The 14,263-nt window shown below is 44.9% G+C and overlaps 1 protein-coding gene across 3 annotated transcripts in view; it reads left to right on the top strand.

The window, feature by feature from the left end:
• The window catches only part of Rbm47 (RNA binding motif protein 47), a 131,852-nt gene that overhangs the window by 979 nt on the left and 116,610 nt on the right, over nt 1–14,263 (top strand). Inside the window, exon 1 of one of the 3 annotated variants that reach the window (XM_040747133.1) lies at nt 79–495. The exons of 1 other annotated variant lie outside the window; for it this stretch is intronic. The gene's annotated coding sequence lies outside the window, so the exon portion shown is untranslated. Of the gene's footprint in view, nt 1–78; nt 496–14,263 lie in introns of those variants that run through there. One more of the 3 variants, XM_040747128.1, reaches the window with a different exon arrangement.

Raw genomic sequence — 14,263 nt, 5'->3', positions numbered from 1 at the left:
TACTGTGAGGCGAATGGCCTCGGCTGGGGGAGGGCAGGAGGCGGAGGGAGGGAACCGGGAAGAGCCAGGATTGCAGAGGCAGGGATTGGTGCCGGACTCCGCCGCGCTCCGCGGGATCCGACCCCGCGCCGCTCACTCCCGGGCCACAGCCGCCACGCAGCCCGCTCGTACAACACAGCCCCGCCGCTCGCCGAGAGCTCGGACCCCGAAAAGCCAGGCTCTGGGTTGGGGAGTTTCTCTCCGCAGGTCGTCCAGGTTAAGAAATTGTGACAAACTGGAATTCCCAGAGCCCGAGAGAGTTAAAGCCTAGAGCGAGCGATCTGTTGCTTTAAGCTACACGGTGGGAAGGAGCTTGGAGACTCCTTAATTTGGTTTTCTGTTTAAAAGAGGGCGGACAGAGAAGATGTTGTAGGTGGCTTCCTAGTCTTGTAGATTGCTACCGGGCTGTGGATGGTGTTAATTTCTGAAGTGGGCGACGCCAAGTACTTACCAAAGGTAAGGTGGACTTTGGGCAGTCCTGACGACTGTCCCCAAATCTTCCATAGGGCCCTGCCTTTTGCAAAAAGATTTCTCTCTTTTTCTTTCCTCTTTAGTACTTATCATTTGACCGCCTTCCTTCTTTAGTGGGAAGTTAAAGGGTTTATAAAAAGATTTTTAAAGCGTCAGCTTTTGGAAAAGCAGATAATCACACAGTCAGCCGCATCATATTTCCTGTAGAGACGAAGTCTTTTTCCATAGAAAAAAAAAAGATTTTTTTTCTCCCTTGAGAAAACATGACCGACTGCTTTGAGGCACAGGTGACTGGATGGCGGGTTATTAGCATGAGATTTCGGAATTTTAGGTGACTGGGGCGTCTGATTTAAGTGTTAACCAAAGCAGAGGGGGGTCTTCCTGGGGACGTTTACCTCTGAAGGCTCCAGCTTTGCTGTTGTTTCCAGCGGAAAATTCAATCTGGGGAAAAAGAGTCTACCAAGTATGACAGCTGATAGCTTTCTGCCGTCCCTGGTGTTCAAGAAATCCGTAGAAATGAATGGAAGTGGAATTTTTTCAGATAAAAGACTCTCTAATTAGGTAAAAGTTGACTGGCACTCCAGTACTGTCCTATGGCACTTAGGGATGTGGCTTCCTTATTAAGTCTTATCAAAGAGATAAAAAGATACTGTCTTCTAGGTACATAGGCCATTGTTGATTTGTTTTTGTTTTTTCCATTACTTATTTGAGCCAAAAGTCAAGCTCCTTTCCCCTCCAGTTAGCATGTTAGTGACTCACTTAGGAGTTTTCCTTAGGAGGATTACAAATTAAAACTGTGTTCTTCAGGCCGATGAGGTCTGAGGCCCCGAGTTCTATCCTCCCCACACGGCGGTGGAAGGAGAAAACAGCTCATCCAAATTGTCCTTGGATTTCCACTCACAAAAATCAATCAATTAATGAATGTAATTAAGTAGATCAAATAAAAATGTATTCTTAGGTCAGGCATGGTGGCTCGTGCCTTTTATTCTAGCAATAAGGGGATTGATACAGCAGGGGCTTGGAGGGTTTAGATCAGCTGGAAAGCAGGGCATGGTAGTTCACACCTTTAACTCCAGCACTTGGAAGGTAGGGCCAGGAGGATCTGAGTTCAAAGCCAGCCTGGCGTACAAAGCAAGTTCCAGGCTAGCTAGGACAGGGAAGTCAAACTTTGTCGGAAAAAAAAAAAAGCCAAACAATCAATAAGAGTCTTACTGTCTTGCTGTGGAGTCTGACAGATTAGGAAAGCAAAGAGTGGATGAAACACACAGCATGCATGCATGGGTGGGAGTTTTGACCACCACAGAAGGGTGGTCCTTAGATCAAAGAAAGGTCTTTGAGAATTGCAGATGTAATGACCAACCACAAAATTATTTCGTTGCTACTTTGTAACTGTAATTTTGCTACTGTATCTGATATGGGGCCCCTGTGAAAGTGTCATTTGACCCCCAAAGGGCTCGCAGCCCACAGGTTGAGAACTACTGCTCTATCTGGGCCAAAGCCCCCAGCCAAGAGAAGATAGCACTTTGTGTGTTTCAGGCTGCCATTCATTGACACGTTGGCCTCTCAGACCCATATGTGGTGACTTCAGGGACACTGCTGATAAAGCAGCTGTCAGAGGGAAACTAATGGAAGGCGGGAAAGTTAATTAGGGTTTTTGTATTTTCTTTTAAAGATTTAATTTAATTTTTAAATTTTTTTGTTCATTCATGTTTTGTCCGCATTCGTGTCTGTGTGAGAGTGTTGGATCTCCTGCAGCTGGAGTTACAGACAGTTGTGACCTGCCGTGTGGGTGCTGGGAATTGAACCTGGGTCTTCTGGAAGAGCAGCCAATGCTCTTAACCACTGAGCCATCTTTCCAGCCCCTGGGTTTTTGTATTTTTTTGGGAGGGTCGTATTTTTCATATTCACCTTGACCTTCCCCTTGCTCTCATGTGGACACTGGAGGCCTCTGACTTTGCAGGGTGCTATTTCCTGGGAGAATGGAGAATCAAAATTTTCACTGGTGCCAGCTCCATGATTAGCTACATCAGAAGAAGATAAGTTGGCATAGCCATGCCTCTGGCTTACCTTCACCTGACTAGAGAGAATACACTCATTTCTTCTAGAGTGTTTGCAGTGTGAGCTCCAGTACCACACAGGAAACTGTTTCATCTGTCCCTATCTGAGACTTGAACTCGAGGTGTTTTGCATGCTAGGCAAGTGTGCTACCACTGAACTACATTCCCAGCTATCTTAATTTCATTATAGATTTATTGTTGAATAGGTGGATTTATAAATGTGTACTATTGTATTGTGCCAGCATGTTTTTTTTTTTTTTTTTTTCTGAGACAGGGTTTCTCTGTGGCTTTGGAAGCTGTCCTGGAACTAGCTCTTGTAGACCAGGCTGGTCTTGAACTCACAGAGATCCACCTGCCTCTGCTTCCTGAGTGCTGGAATCAAAGGCATGCCCCACCACTGCCCAGCAGCAAGTGTTTTTTTTATTTTTCTTTTAATCCAAATTCTTATTATGATTATCTTTCTGTCCATTATTGCATCATCAGAAATGTGTAGGGTTCAGAATTCAGCAGCATGATTTTATAACAATTCCCATAGTTTTTAAAGATTTTCTTAAATATAAAATTTATAATTTTTATTATTATCTTATTTGCATTGGTGTTTAACCTGCATATATGTCTATATAAGAGTGTCAGGTCTTGGAGTTATAGACAGTTACTAGCTGCCATGTGGGTGCTGGGAATTGAACCCAGGTCCTCTGGAAAAGCAGTCAATGCTCTTAACCACTGAGCCATCTCTCCAGCCCCTTTATTATTATTTTATGTGTGAGTTTTTGCCTGAGTGTCTGGTGCTTTCAAAGGCCAGAAGAGGAGTTGAGTCCCCTGGAACTGGAATTGCAGATGGTTGTGAACCTCCATGTGGGTTCTAGAAATTGAACCCAGGTCCTCTGGAAGAGCAGCCAGTGCTCTTAAACACTGAACCATCCATCCAGCCCCAAGACTTAGATTACGTGTGTGTGTGTGTGTGTGTGTGTGTGTGTGTGTGTGTGCATGAACACTGCATGTGTGTGGGAGTCTAAGGAGGCCAGAAGGAGTCACTTGTGAGCCTACCTGATGTGGGCTCTGTGATCTGAACTCTTTAGAAGTTCTTTGCAAGAGCTGTTAACCCCTGAGCCTCCTCTTCAGCTGTGTGGTGTTTTGCTTTGTTTGTGTGTGTATATGAGCAAGAGTGCAGCTACTCAAGGAGAACAGAAGAATCAGTCAGATTCTCTCTGGCTGAAGTTACAGGCAGTTGTGGGTGCTGGGAACTGAACTTGGGGTCCTGATAATGCTCTTAACCCCTTAGCCATCTCTCCAGAACGCTCAACAGTTTCCTTTGAAATAATTTATAATTTCTGTGTGTGTGTGTGCATGCGTGTGTGTGTGTGTGTGTGTGTGTGTGTGTGTGACATGAAAGCATTATGAAGTTAATTCTCTCTTTTACCTTTTTGTGAGTTCTGAAAATTGAACCTTTATTGACAGGACTGCACAGTGAGTGCCTTTACCTGCTGAGCCATCTCTCCACCTCTCTAGTTTTTCAATAGTCAGCAGATTGACTTTTTGAGACAGAGTCTCATGGTCTAGGCCATGCTGGCTTGCAATGTCTGGTTCTCCTGCCTCAACCACACAACTGCTAGAATTATAGGCATGTACAACCATGCTGGACTATTTAGTTTTTAAGACTATACTATTTGTTTATCAATTTGTCTCTATTTGGGAGACAGAGTTCTACTTTGTTGCTAAAGTACTTGATGGTACTGAGGATTTAAAAAAAATCAAGGAAACAATGTTTTTTGATTCGTTTTCTCTATACTTACTGAGTATTTAGTGCTTAGTCTCTTTACCTCCTGAGTACTTAGGACTTAGTCTCTTTACCTCCTGAGTACTTAGGACTTAGTCTCTACACTTACTGTGTACTTAGGACTGAGAGTTTTAGCCTGGGCTACATAGTAGTAGCAAAACAGCACATAAAAGATTACTTTCACTTTTCTTATTTGACAAGAACATAGTGGTTAAACTCTTTCATTTACTAGTACAACCTGCTTCAAGTAATAATTTTTAAAAAGGTTAATGGGAATGAAATTTCTCTTACATAATGATTGGATTTGCTCTCCGGGTTCTATGCTCCTAACTCCCAGGTGCTGGGGATCCAAGCCAGGGCCTTATAGACTGTAGGCAAGTCATTCCACCATGGAACCACCCCTCCCGCTAACCTTAAAACTGTCCTTTCTTTGTGTTTCTTTATCTTTTGAAATAAGTTCTCACTATGTAACTGAGGTTGGCCACAGATTGTTGTCAGTCTCCTTCCTTAGTCAAGGCTAGCCCGGTTCCCCAGAATTATATTCATAAGCTCAAGATCAAAAGTAAAATCATATTCCATGTAATTGAGCTTCCCCTGCCATGGAAGAACATCTGTTTGTTTGAGACTGCTCTGCTCAAGACTTCTGGCTTTTCTGGACTGTCCAAGGGTTAGTATTTGGATGTTGGTGAGGGAAAGGAACTTCCCTTAAAATTGGACCTAAGTTTATGTTTCTATGGTAGGTTATAATCATACGGGGGGAAAAACCTTACTCGGAGGGTAATTCATAAGACTTTGAAAATACATATATTTATTTTGCCTGAGTGTAGAATGCACGCGGCAGGCTTTTATGAATCTACAATGGAGACATTAAACACATCCTGAAGGACTTGTCAGAACGATTCTAAGGCAAAGGTTATATTGGAGCCCTTGGATTTCTGGCCTGAGAGAGAGAGAGAGAGAGAGAGAGAGAGAGAGAGAGAGAGAGAGAGAGAGAGAGAGAGAGAGAGAGGGGTTCCTCTTGGGAGTAGTGTGTGTGTCTTATGAAAATGTGGACTTCCTGGTTTAGTATCATACAAGGTGTGTGTTAGCCGAGACAACCACTTGCGGAGACTAACTGCTTCAGAGAACAGTTAGCTAGTTAAGGATTTCCCATGGCAGCAATGTTTATATGACTTGGGTTCCAAGATAGGAGGCCTGGGGGTGGGGGTGGGGAGGACCCCTCCCCAGAAATCGGTGTAGAAATGAGCTTGATAGCTCACCTCAAGTTGTTGGAAACACACCCTGACTGAGAGACTAGGGTGGAAACGGTACCCTGCCACCTTCTCTGTGTGGTCCTGAATCCCCATGTCAGTAAAACACTCCCGAAATAACCTGAGCTTGCTTTCTCATTGGTTCTGTTTCTCTGATAGCTGCTTCTCTTGTCAGCCTCCATGTAGGGGAGGGGAGAGGAGGGGAAGGGAGGGGAGGGAGGGACAGGAGATAGCAGCCCCGGGGCCTTGCATACGCCAGACACACACTTTGCCACCTGAGGTGTACTCTCCAGCTTGCTCTCATTTTATTTGGAAAGGGGTCCCAGTGAATTTCCCAGGTCGGCCTTGAACTCACAACTCTCATTTTATTTGAAAAGGGGTCCCAGTGAATTTCCCAGGTCGGCCTTGAACTCACAACTCTGCATAGCCTTTAAAGCTGAGGTTATGAGGTTATGAACCCGCAGGTCTTATAGTCTTTAAAAAAAAAAACAAACCGTGGAGGAGTGGAATTTTCCACTAAGAGTAGAAAAGGAAAGTCTCTGGAGAATTAAGTGGCCGAGAAACAGGTGATTTGTGAGTGTGCCAGTCATGCGGCATTTACCAGGAGCTCACCTGGAGATCACCAATGCCGTCAACAACTACAGGCAAACCGGCCACTGTGAGGAATCGGAACTGGACTCTCCCTTCTCCCTCTCCATTTGTCTGTCTGTATCTGTTCCTCCCCTTGTCCTTGTCTGTTTTTGTGGACTTTTTCTTCTTCCTTTGTTTTGACTTTTGAGACAGAGTCTCACTCTGTGGCCCAGACTGGTGTCCTTAAGATCACTGCCGAGCTCCTGTGTTAGCCTTGGAGTACTGGGATTACAGGCGTGGGCTGCTATCCCTGGCTTCCCGCCCCTCTCTCCTGCAGTGTGGACGTTCCTAGCGTGCTGCCATAGACAGTACTTTGGATGAGTTCAAGTTACAGCCAAAGAACTGGTTGCAAAAGACACAAGTCCTTCTACAACAATTGCTCCTTATAGGAACTAAGATTGTATAAAAATGGCTTGTGGGTGGGTTTAAATGTATATGACGTACATGTTTATCAAACAGTGTAAGGTAAGTATGCAGGTAGGAGAGAACGGGCAGAAACTCAGCCCGGTGGTGGCGCATGCCTTTAATTCCAGCACTAGGAAGGCAGAGACAGGCAGATCTCTGGGTTCGAGGTCAGCCTGGTCTACAGATCAAGTTCCAGGACAGCCTGGGGACTGGGGGGACCAGAAGCACAATCACTGTCTTGTGGAAGAACCATCAAGACCAGTTGTCTGTCATTAGAAGACAATATGCCCCAAACCCCGTATGTAGGAAATGTAGCAGTCCTTTGCTTCCTATTTTTAAAATGTGTACTTTATTTTGAGATTATTGTCAGGCCCATTAGTCAAGAAAACAGTATTCATCTATTCTCCCCGGCTCACAATGTTTGTCTTTGGGGATACTGTATGCATGTAGTTTTTAATATGAGGTACTGAGTATGATGAGTATCTGGATGACAGGGCTCCCTGGCATCTCTAGCTTCCTACTAGGGCCTTACTTTGTCTCGGCCAGTTTTGGTAACATACCCAGAGTTTGGATAGAAGACAACCCGTTCCCAGAAGGGATGGGCGATCCTTGCATGGGTGCAGCAAAATGGGGACAAGGTGCTTCTACCCGACAAGGAAATGCCAGCCTGTAAAACTCATCACAAACATATCATTTACCACGGGGGTGGGGGTGCAGCTTGCTGGTAGGACATGTGCTTCACATGTGGGAAGCTCTGGGTTCAGGCCTCTGTGCATGGGTACAGACATGCACACACACACGTAAACGGTGTCTGCAGGTCTGTTTCTGAGCACTGTGATCTGGTTTAGTCCTCTGTGTGTGAGTGTGTGTGAGTGTGTGTGTGCGCGTGCGCACGTGAACATATACACACTTGAGCACTTGCGTGTGGTGTGTTTCTGTATACGTGTCCGTATGTATGTGTGTGTTGTATGTGTTTTTGTATATGTGTATGTGTGTGTTGTGTGTATTTCTGTATATGTGTGTGTGTTTCTGTATGTGTGTGTGTGTGTGTGTGTGTACACATGCATATGGAGGTCTCAATCTGATGTCAGATGTCTTATTCCAATAATCTCCACCTTGGGTTTTGAGACAGGGTCTCTCGCTGAACCTGGAGCTTACTAATTCAGCTAGACGAGCTGACCAGCCGAGTCCAGGGACCTGCTGTGTCCATCCTCCTGGTGCTGCCGTTCCTGGGATACTAGGGATCCAAACTCAGGTCTTCATGTAGCTAGCACTACACCAACTGAGCCTTTCCTCAGTCTTTGGCTCAGTCATTTCAAAAAGCATTTCACAGGTCAAAAGAAAAGAAAAATACCTCCAGGAGTGACTGCAGGGCTGTAAATCTCAGCATTCAGGACACAGAGGCACAGGGATGGCCATCAGAAGCCAGTCTGGTTTATATAGCTAGTTTGGGGGCAGCCAGGCCTATATAGCAAGACCCTGTCTCAAACAAAGTATGCCCCCTCCCACCAAAAATAACCACAACAAAGAACAACCTTAAGCAATGAAACAGAATTTTAGTGTTTTGAGACAGACTTGCCACCTTAGCTACCCTGAACTTACTATCAGACTGGACTGGAATGAGCAGGGATCCACCTGTCCAGAGTTGGGTTTACAGGTGTGTGCTACCACACTGGGCAAGTTTTTTTTTTTTTTAATAATACTTTCCTCGGGTCATCTGAATTCCTGCTAAAATAATATTTCCTTTTGTTGTTCTTTATTTTAAAAATAACGACATGGTTCAGGACAGGAAGCCCTTGCCAAGGGTAGGCCCATCTTCTCAAGACAAAGCTGCCTTTGTGTAAGCACAGCTAGGAGGATTTGGTGACAGAAAACTCAGTGGGGCGCTGCAACTGTATTGACAGAGGATCCCATGCCTAACGTTGTCTTTTTGTTTTATGTTTTACCAGCTAAGATTTGCAAGATGTTTCTCCACGTACGCAGATAATCCTACTGCTATAGACCTGCCCAGGGAAGGAGCCCTTGGTTGTTGATTTACTACGCTGGGGTTGTCTAGATGACAAACAGCCACCAGGCCTTGAACTGGACTGAGAGCCTGGGCTTGCACCACCAGGCCTGACACACAGCTTTTGTATTCTTATCTCACTATTCTCCTCTGAGAAAGATCTTTCTTCTGAGGTCTCTTCTAGTCGGACTCATGATTCCCTTCCCAGCATCGGAAACACCTTTGCCAATGCATGCAGACCCTGCTGTTGTGTGTCTAAATTTACCCCCACATAGGGAGCCCACAACAGACCACAGTATGGGTACCACCAAAGTCCAACTTGGCCAACCCATGAGTTTCATTGGGGTAACTTACAGGAGCAGAGGTGACTGACTCAAAGACAACTGTATCACAAAGGCCACCCCCATCACGGTGACAACACACAAATCTGGGAACCTGGAGCACACAGCCTGTACAGCCTGCAGGCAGCTCAGTAGGGTGGAGAGTGTCCCTTACAAATGACTCCACTGGTCTAAATCTCACCCAGATGATTCTGCTGGTTTCTTTTTCTTCCAGGCAAATTGTCTGGTCTTAGAGTCTTTGTAACTCAGCTTCATTCAGTCTGAGGTGGACTTTCAACTTTTATTCCTTATTCTTGCAGGGAAGGGGCTGGTCAATTCGGTCAGTTTTAGGGACTTCCTGAGGCTATTTTGAGTTGTTTAAGTAGCTTCATGTTTCAATTTTGGAGGAAACTGTTACACAACAGCTTTCCCCCATTACTTTTTAGTATTGTAATTGTGCTACTTATGAAGGAAGCATTGCTTAGAAATCACCAAGGGGCAGAGGAATGACACTGTTATCTGTTAGTGTACCATTGAAAATGGACTCTGTTCCGGAGATGGCTAATATGATTTAGAAGTTGTGTGTATATAAGACTACTTCACACTTGTACAGTTTGTATTGGACCTTATTGCCTAGTATTAACTAGTCATGATCATTATATAGGACTTAGCATGCCATATCACAGATTATCTTTTTTTTTTTCCGAGACAGGGTTTCTCTGTATTGTTTTGGAGCTTGTTCTGGAACTCACTCTGTAGACCAAGCTGATCTCAAACTCACAGAGATTTGCCTGCTTCTGCCTCCGGAGTGCTGGGATTAAAGGTGTGTGCCACCAATGCCTGGCGTATCTTTTTTTTTTTTTTTTTGAGACAAGGTGTCACTGTGTAGCACCGGCTGACCTGGAACTCATCATGTAGACCAGATTGGCCTTCAACTCACAGCTATATGCCTGCCTTTCTCTCCAAGTTCTGGGGGTAAGGTGTGGACCACTATTTACTTTTACATATGCTATTTTCCCTGGAATACAGAGTAAGTTCCTTGGAAGCAGACAGCATTTGTGCCTAAGTAAGGTTCACATCCCTCAGGTATTGTGAATGGCCTGATAGAAAAAGCAGGTTCTTCCTCCAAATACCCTAGCATCTAAAATAATTTTTTTTTTGCATTTCGTAGGTATATGCTATATATAAATATGTACTTACTTGGATAGCACCCTCTATTTTCTTCTAAAAGCAGTTTACCAAAAGCTATCAGAGATGAGTTAGGATGATGTAGTGAACACCGGCAGGAAGGAGCCAGAGGTCGTCCTGTAGCGGCTAAGCCTTGGATACACGGCGTGATGGGGTGTGGTGGGGACTGTCACGGAGCTCAGCTCAAGTACCCATCACCCTATTCTGAAGTAGTAGCATTCTTAAAATCTCAACTTGCGGAGTTTTGTTCCTGTTGCTTTGTTTTCTATTCTTTGTTTTTTTTTTAGCACTCAGTGCTTGGCAGCGAAGCCTCCACACATTCCCTCCCCCTCAGCCATACTTGCTCATAAACAGTTAAGAAAAGGAGAAAAAGACATTTCCTCATAATTAGGAAATGCTCCTTAGATAATTATTAGGAGAGAGGTAAGTTTTTCTCAAAGTTAAGTTGACAAAAGAGGAAGGTCACTATCCGGTGACTGTCCCAGATCAGGAGGCTGGGTACCCGTGTGGCCTTTCTGGTGGCTGGAGGTGTGACTCTCAGCAGAAGAGAGATGAGGAAGGAGGGCAGGTTGTGGGAAGTCGTGGGAGCTGCCTCTAGTGCCGTGGGCAGAGCAAAGAGAAGCCAGTGGGGGCCTCTCCCCTCCTCCTGTAAGCGGCAGTTCTGCCGAGGAATCCTCCTTGCCTTTTGCTCCATACAGTGGGTTCCGAATCTACCTCGAGGGACATGGAGATTTTTTTCAGTGAGTAACAGAAACCACTAGTTCAGCTGGTGTTAAGGAGTCATGTAGGAAGTGAGCCTGTTGGAACCTTCATAGCACCTGGGCCCTGAAATGAAGTGGCATGACCTGTGTTCTCACACATGCCACAGACGGGCTCTTTCCACTCTGACTGAATCTAATCAGTGCACTCCACCCCTGCCTCCTCCTCTGTCCTCTCCCCTGTCCTGGTCCATCAATCACCCCTCAGCCTTCTGAGGTATGTGCCACCAAGTCCATTTTTGTGTGGTGCTGGGGCTTGAACTCAGGACTTCACACATGCTAGTCAAGTTTGTAGTCTCACTGTGTTGCTCAGGCTTGCTTCAAATCCCTGGCTTCCAGCAATCGCTCTAGCCCAGTTGCCTAAGTTGCCGGCACCTTCCCTGAACTCATCGCCTGTTTAAAATAGCAGTTTTGTCTTCCATGTTGGCTCTCGCCTCTCTTCCTCCTCCAGTACCCTGATTCCACTTAAAAATTTTTGTTTTAATTATGTGTGGATGAATCTGTGTGGATGTCTGTGCACAGGAGTGCAGGTGCCTGTAGAGTCTAGAAGTATTGCATCCCCAAGAGCTGAAGTGGTTATGAGCTGCTTGATGTGGGCGCTAGGGACCAAACGGGCCTTCTGCAAAAGCAGTATGCATTCTTAACCACTGAGAGATTCATCCAGACCTTACTTGTCACTTTTTATTAGCATGCTGTATGATCGTGTGGCTTATCGTCTCTCTCTCTCTCTCTCTCTCTCTCTCTCTCTCTCTCTCTCTCTCTCTCTCTCTCTCTCTCTCTCTCTCTCTTCCCCCCCCTCCCCGCTGGAATGCCTACTTCATTTCTTGGTGTGTCCCAAGCACATTAGGAGTGACTTCTGCCGCAGAGTAGGTGATCCATAAATACTCATCGAATGAATGAGTAAAACAGCCGGGCTTTTACACAGCAGAAAGCATGGCCCCTGAAAGTATTGTACCTTGTTTGTAGTAATCAAACCATCGCCGTGGGTACTTCTCTACGAACATGGTTTTTCTACTGGACCTCTCTTAAGCTGCCATGTTTTCTGTGGTTTCATTATTTTCTGTATCCAGCCCTTGATAGAGCCTCGTAACTAAATAGCGTCCTAGGCAGAGCCGAGAGCTGGGCTGTCACAATCTTGTCAGCACTTCCCCATTTCCAAAGCAAAGCCCCTCTTTGGCAGTCTTCCTGTGATTTCCATCTAAGTCTCATATATTTGAGCCGGTCTTGTGAATTGCCATGTCCCACAGTTAATTGCACTTAACTAATTCTTGTTGCTGTACTGTTTATCACTTTTTTTCTGTTGTTTAATTTTAACGAATGATTCTTCAGAAAGTTAACTGTTGACAATGTTCTTCATTATCTCTTTTGGCCTCTGAGTTATTGCCAACTGCTGCTAATGGGTTTTCTCCATTATAGTGTGTGTGTGTGTGTGTGTGTGTGTGTGTGTGTGTGTGTGTGTGTGTGTGTGGTGCTGGGATTTGAACCCCTGTATATGCTCTACCACAGCTACCCCAACCCGCCCCCTTCGGCCCTTTAGTTAGATATTTTGCTTTGACCTGGCATGCAACAGAAGTGCTGGTATCTGCAATCTTGCCAGAGAACGTCTGCACGGGACCTTGGGGATTACCTTTTACTGATGAGTCGCAAACATCTTTCTGGTTTGTCATAACCATGAAAACCATTTGTCAGCTCTGCTCTTCCCTCCTTTGTAGAATTACTCTGGTCACTTTCTCTGCTTTTTTGTTTGTTTGTTTGTTTTATTTTGTTTTTCGAGACAGGATTTCTCTGTGTAGCTGTGGCTGTCCTGGAACTCGCTCTGTAGACCAGGCTGGCTTTAAACTCACAGAGATCTGCCTGCCTCTGCCTCCCGAGTGCTGGGATTAAAGGTGTGCGCCACATGCCTGGCTATTTTCTCTGCTTTTTGAGGGTCCAGCTCTCCTTATTTTCACTGAAGAGGGCTTCTCCAGTGACTGGTAGAAGCCTGTGGTTACTAGCTAATTCCTGTGGTTCCTAGCTAATATTTATAGTTTTGTCATTGCTATTGTTTTGAAACAGGGTTTTGCTGTGTCACCCAATCAGGCAGTCCTCTTACCTCAGCTCTCCAGTGCTGAGATTATGGGTGTAAATCTTCATACCTAGTTTATATTTTCAATTTTTTCTGCCAGTTATTTTATTTCTTATCATGCATATTGAATAGGATGATAGAGATAAATAGCTTATAAATATGAAATTAAATATTTCTTTAATAAAATACTATGTAAAGACTATCTTACACAACAAACACAAAACTAAAATACCGTGTAAAGGGGACCTCTGGTAATGGTTTGCAACAAACAGAATAGGTATCAAACTAGCTTAAACAAGATACATTGAAGGCACCTGTTTTTCTTGGGTAGAGAGAACCTCAGCTTTGTCTTTTTTGAGGTACAACCCCATATAGCCCAGACTAGCCTTGATCTCCTGATCTACTTGCTTCTACTTCCCAACTTCTGGGATTACAGACTTGCACTGCTACCCTCTGCTTTGGATCCAAAACTTTTCATTTGAAGCTGTGTGCCCTACTATAGCCACCAGGTACACAGTGGTGCATGAACAGTGTCTGTCTGGAAGAAACTGTGTTTCATGGTGGAGATGATGACTAAATGTTCTGAAGGAATCAACCAGTTCCTGAAAATAGAGAACTCATAGCTGGGATAGCCAGAAAAGGGTGTTCCGGCTGGGCCTGGTGACTCCCATCTGTAACACCAGCACTTGGGAGACTGAGGCAGGAGGATGGTGAGTATGAGGGAGTCTTAAGAGGAGTGCTGGCAGGCTGGCTCAGCCAGCAGTTACGAGTACTTGCTGCTCTTCTAGAGGACCCAAGTTTAGTTTCTAGCAGCCACATCAGGCATTCACAACAATTTTCAGTTCCATGGGATCCAACGGCCATGTGCATATGCCCACATGTGCAAGTGCACGTGTGTGCATGCACTCATGCACACACACACACACACAATTAGAACTAATGAAAATAAATTTAAAAAGAATGGCTGGGTAGCTTCTTTGCTAGTGTGCTGACTTAGCATGCACAAAGCTCTGTGTTAGATCCCGGCCTGCACAAACTAGAAGTGGTGGCTCACACTTGCAATGAGGTAGAAAGAGGAGGACCAGAGGTTCAAGGAGGTCCTTGCCTACTGAATGAGTTCTAGGCCAGCCTGGGCTATATGAGATAATCACATGCATTTATTAAAAATTTAATATTTATATTATACTTATACGTGCTGGTTAGTGTCAAATGCCAGGTAATCACAACCAATATTCATCTTATTGAGGAACTTTCTACATCATGTTAGCCTGCGGGCATGTGTGTGAGGAACTGTCTTG

This window comes from Mesocricetus auratus, unplaced genomic scaffold (genome assembly GCF_017639785.1).
Source record: "Mesocricetus auratus isolate SY011 unplaced genomic scaffold, BCM_Maur_2.0 Super-Scaffold_100006, whole genome shotgun sequence".
Lineage (NCBI taxonomy): Eukaryota > Metazoa > Chordata > Mammalia > Rodentia > Cricetidae > Mesocricetus > Mesocricetus auratus.
This window is presented reverse-complemented; position numbering and strand designations above follow the sequence as displayed.